The sequence below is a fragment of the Mus pahari genome, chromosome 7 (genome assembly GCF_900095145.1).
Source record: "Mus pahari chromosome 7, PAHARI_EIJ_v1.1, whole genome shotgun sequence".
NCBI classification, from domain to species: Eukaryota; Metazoa; Chordata; class Mammalia; order Rodentia; family Muridae; genus Mus; species Mus pahari.
Genome location: NC_034596.1, coordinates 72,278,833 through 72,284,832, shown reverse-complemented (window position 1 = coordinate 72,284,832; position 6,000 = coordinate 72,278,833).

The following is a 6,000-nucleotide window of genomic DNA, read 5'->3' as shown; positions in this document are numbered from 1 at the left end:
TCACGCTTCAGTAAACCCAGTCCCAACTGGAATTACTCCCTTGAACTGTTATAAACAGTAATTATCTTAACCAAAGGTGCTTATGTTACTTAGACTTTAAGTAACATGGGTTTTACGTGTATCACTAAATTGGGTTGGAATCGGATACATGTTTTTTAATTCATTACGCTGGACATGGTAGTATACACCTGTAATCTAAGCACTTGGGAAATTGAGGCAGGAGGATTACCAGAAATTCAAGATCAGCCTTGTCGACATAGTGAATTCCTAAACATCCTGAGCTACAGAGTGAGGGATCCAATCCTTTTCCCTCGATAAATACATACAAATTTAAGGATAGCTGGGTGTGGTGGCATGCTCTTGCAATCTGAGCAAATTCCAAGTGAGGCTTAGTTATACATCAGTTTAAGGCCAATGTAGGCTACATGAGACCCTGTCTCAAAACACCAAAAATAAATAAATAAATATAAATAAATAGATGAAATGAATTTTAATAAAAAATATTTGAGCTCTACATAATTTTTGTTAAGTCTTTAAACTGTCATGTTTTGATAATAACGCAAGCCAGGTCCAGTGGGTAACAGCTGTAATCCCAGCACTAGGGAGGCAGGAGGGTAAATAAGAGTTGGAAGCCAGTGTGAACTACAATGTTAAGTCTCAAGTCTGAGCTAGAGTGAGACCCCGTTAGAAGTAAGAAGAGGGAAAAAAGAAAAAAAAAAAAAAACCTCAACCTAGTTCTGAAAAGAAATCTCAACTTAGTCCTGAATCCATCCAATGTGCTCTCTAGACAAATTTTACCACTGTACTTGGTAAATAAATATGACCTTCCTCATACCGCAACTGTAGCAACTCATACTATGCATGACTGGTATGCTTATTATGTGGCTATTATACTTTGAAAGGGCAATATAGGCAGATTTTTACAAGACCCTTGGGTGTAAGGATCTCTTGTGAGTGAATCATCACAGAATGTTTCCAAAGTGGGTGGAACAAAACCCTGCCTGGGAAGGGATTAGAAATGTCTGGTCCACCCTCTGTGGTGTTCAACGGCTCAGCTGCGGACTAGGCGTGCCCTTTATAGCAACTGCACTAGGGGGGAATAAAAAAAATTCCTAGAGATACCAGAGGTTGTGTTCATTGAAGCTGGAGCTTTTCCTTTTAGCTTCTCAGGACCAGAAATCACATGGCTGAAAATAAAGGTGTATGGACTGATGTAGGCATATGAACTTCTATGGGCATATGCTGAACTGATACAGGCATATGAACTGATTGATGCAGGAATGTGAACTGATGCAGGCGTGTGAATTGGAGGACATTATGCTAGCTCAAGGGCAGAGCAGCTGAGTGTTGTCCCTGAAGGCTGCACACAGAGCTCTTTTTACAGAACACAGAATTAATTAATTATTTTTATTTTGTTGACAGAGTCTCATGTAACCCAGGCTCCAAAATATTGGGATCATAGGCATGCACCATCATATCTGTTTTTGTGAGGTGTTGGGGATCAAACTCCAAGCTTCATTCATCCAAAACAAGTATTCTACCAACTGAACTGTCTCCAGCCCCTTCCCTTCCTTAGTGTGTGTGTGTGTGTGTGTGTGTGTGTGTGTGTGTGTGTGTGCGCGCGCGCGCGCGCGCACGCATCTGCGTCTGTGTCTGTGTGTGTGTGTTTACAAGGTCTTGTTAAAACATCCTAACTAGCCAGAACTCACTATAAATTATCGACCAGGTTGGCCAATCCTCTACCTCTGCCTCCTGAGTTCTGGGATTACAGCTGGAAGCTATCCTGCCCAGCACAGAATCTTAAAGAAGAAACCAAAAAACCAATGAGATAGCTTAGCAGTAAAAGTAACTGCCATGCAAGCCTGACAACTTGAGTTCCATCCCTCGAACTGACCCCCAAAAGTTGTCCTCCAGTTTCCACAGGCACTCTGTGGCATATACAGGTGCAGGCGTGCACACATGCACATGCATGTGTACTTGCAAACATACACACACACACACACACACGTGCACATGCATGCACATGCTCTCATACAATAATAATAATAGAGGAAAACCTCAGGACTAGCTTAAGAATGTTTATATTATAAAGCATTGTTTCCTTTACATAGTCCTTATTCCTTCACATCTATTTTTTTTCCTATAAACTCTTGAAGTTCTGATAAGGGAATTCACCTATGGTGTCCTTGAAGAAAATAAGGAGGACATTTTACCCATAGGATCCCGAAAAGCAAAAGAAGAAGAACTAAAAAGTGGAGCGCTACAGCTGGGGAGAAAGCTCGGGAGATAAAGAGCCTGTCATGCAAGCAGGAAGTCCTGAGTTCAAGTCCTCAGTAGCCATGTTAAAGCCAGGAGTGGCAGTGCAACCCTGGAATCCGCGTGGTTCACTTCAGTCAGGACAGCCCTATTAGTGAGCTCTAAGACCAATAGGAAACTCGCAGCATCAACCTCTCTCTGGTCTACACACGTGTACATACATGTGCAGTGCACCTGCATGGCACACACAAACATATGTTACACATAAAACATGCATTAAAATGTTTTCTTTTTTGTTTGTTTTTCTCAAGACAGGGTTTCTCTGTGTAGCCGTGGCTGTACTGGAACTCACTCTGTAGACCAGGCTGGCCTCAAACTCAGAAATCTGCCTGCCTCTAATTCCCAAATGCTGCAATTAAAGACCACCACTTGCCTGAGAGCATGGATTTAATCTCCAGCATTTACACAAAAGAAAAAGCAGAAATCCTTGGCAGGTGTGAATGTAGAACACTTACCTGGGCTCAGTTCCCAGTGCTGCAAAGAAAGAAACACTAAGGGGGGTGGAAAAATCATGAGGAATCATATTTTTTGTCCCAAAAATTACATGTAAAACATAGAATTGTATGTACATAAGTGTATAGTTTATATACTTATAAACTATAAGTGTATAGTGAAATTTCACCTGATGTGCTGACAATACTGCCCCCCACCTCCAGAGCAACAAGAGCCAAAAACTGACAAAGCTCCAGTATCAGAAGTGAGTTGTTGGTCAGTGGTTCTAGCAGACTCACAAAGCAATACAGGCTACTGTCATTGTGCTTGATGTTTGTTCCAGAGGTTGAAGGTAAGTCCATATTGCTGAAGATACACCATGCTCTTTGGACAGTGGACTCAGAAGACCTAGATCTGACTTGAAAGTCTCCTCCCTAAGGACGAGCTGTCACAGGACCTTCTGGTGCTTTGCAAGCTTCCAAGAGAGGTGAGTAACCACTACTCAGCTATGACACCTACGATCCACAACAACTTGGCGAGATAGCCCAAGGAGTGCAGAAGCGGCTTGTGGTAACCAACAGCTGTCTAATTCAACTTAAGACCTCAGAACAAGAGGGAACTCACGCCTAATCCTGGAAACCAAACCTACCCAGACTTAAAGGGCTTGGAGAGGTCATGGGTCTTAAAGCAAAAGCTTACACCACTATCGACTAAGTCAGCATAGTTCCCTAGTACATTCTAATACTTATGCCCACAGGTAAGTGTATGTCTCCTTACCAAAGGAACATCTCTTTAAAAGAGATGGGGACCAATTCAGAAAAGTACAAGTGGTCAATACAGAACAACTGATCATGTGGTGCCCAGACCCAACAGATACAGCTCCTGCACAAAAAGCTCAAGGACAATTAAAGAGGAGGGGATAGAGAAGTTGTAGGAGCCAGAGGGCCAAGAGGTTTTGTGAGGTTGTCTCTTCTAGAAATGACAGGAAGCTTCACCCGTGAAACATCAACCATATGGCTGCCTCAGCAAGACCTGAACAAGTGCAGTGCCAATAGACATACTAATATGGAAAGGGAAATTTCACAGGTCCTCACCCCTAGACAAAGAAAGATAAGCAACCAAAGAATGCAGGGAGTGAGAGAAACAGAATATTCAAGGGTTGAGCCCACCTAATTGGTTATCCAATACCAATAAAATCATATACCTACAAGTAACAGTAAACAGACTGAGCAGGTTGTATTTATATATTTATGTATGTATGTATGTATGTATGTGTATGTATGTATGTATGTATGTATGTAAAACAATTAGAAAAAAATAGACCGTGAATTTGAGAGGGAACACAAGAGTAATAAGACATGGGAAAGGTTGGAAGGAGGAAGGGAAAGGGGGAAATTATATAATTATATTTTAATTTCAAAATACAACTTAGAAAGAAAGAGAGAAGGAAGAGAGGGAGAGAAGGAGGGAGGGAGAGAGGGAAGGAGGGAGAGAGCATACAATTTGGAGAAGGAGAGAGAGAGAGAGAGAGAGAGAGAGAGAGAACACAATTTGGAAAAGGAGAGAGAAATGTTTTCACATGTGTAGAAAATTACCAGCCAGACATAGTGTTGGATGGATGCCTACTGTCCCGGAATTCAGGAGACAGAGTCCGGGATGGGCTTCAGAACAAGGACCTATCCAAAAGACGAATACATAAGAAAAATAATCCTAATAATATGCAAATTCATAAAAAACTAATAACAGGTTTAATAAAATTATAGACTATAAGATCAATGTACAAAAGGCATTTCTAGCTGTCAGCAACACACAATTGAAAACTGAAAAATTAAAAGTACATAGGAGGCCAGTGAGATGGTGTAGCAGGTGAAGTGCCTGCCATCACTCCTGATGGGTTTGATCCCCGAAGCCCATGGTAAGAGAGAACAAGCATCTACAAGCTGTCTTCTGACCTCCATGTGTGTATCTATACACACACACACACACACACACACACACACATATACACACACACCATAAATACATTTAAATATGTTTGCAAACAATATTTTGTTTAGCATCAAAAGATTAAATTCTTGGAGCCAAAACTAATAAGATACATGCAATATTTACACTGAAAGCTACAAAATACTATTGAGAATCAATTAACACCTAAATAAGTGAAGAGCTATGCTATGTTCATGAATCAGAATATATGTTCATTGTTAAAATGTCATCTCTCCCTAAATTAGCCTAAAAATTCCAAGCAGTCCTAATCAAAGTTCCAGCAGACAGGGGTGAGAATGTAGCTTGAATAGTAAGAATAAATTACTTGATGTATTAAATCTTAAAAAATAAATACAAAGAAAAGCATCTCAATATACTTCCTTTTCAGTAGGAGCTCTTGCTGGTGTAGAGCTTACTGTGTAGACCAGGCTACCCTAAAACTTACTTTGTAGACTAGGCTGGCCTTATGCTTGTGGCAATTCTCCTTGCTCTGCCTCCCTGCCTCTCTGCCTCTCTCTGCCTCTCTCTGCCTCTGCCTCATAAGTGCTGGGCTTACTGATGTGAACTACCACACAAGCTGATTTTACAGTTTGAGTGGGAATACACAGGAGCTAGGAGAGTCACAGCTATTTGGAAAACAACCAAATTAGAGGGACTCACCACACTGTCAATCTCTCGTGTGTTTGTAAGCAAGATGAAGATGGGGGTGGCTTTGATGTACAAATAGAAAGATGGGTGGAGGCTGGAAATTGTGGCGTACGCCTTTAATCCCAGTACTCCAGGGACAGAGGCAGGTGAGTCTCTAAATCCAAGGCCAGCCTGGTCTACAGAGAGAGTTCCAGGACAGCCAGGGCTATACAGAGAAACCCTGTCTCAAACAAACAAACTGAACCCAGGGCTCCCAAGGCAGGTGCTCTACCAACTGAGCGACATCTTCAGAAGCCTCTTTTCTTGCTTTTATTTGGTTTTGCTTTTGACAGATTCCTGCCCTGTAACCCTGTCTGGTTGGCTTACCTGGAACTCAGTCTGTAGACCATGGTAGACTAGAACTTGTGGCAATCCTCCTGCCTCTGCCTCTTGAGTACTCGGATTATAGGCATGTACTCCCACATCTGGTAAATACAGTCTTCTTGACAAATAGTAGTTCTGGAACTGTTGGATGTACATGTTGTTAAAAATGTCCCCTGGTCTTTATTTTTGTGCCCTACTTATAAATTAATTTGAGAGGCAGATCTGTTGTGATAGAAAGTAACCGGAAAGGTGATG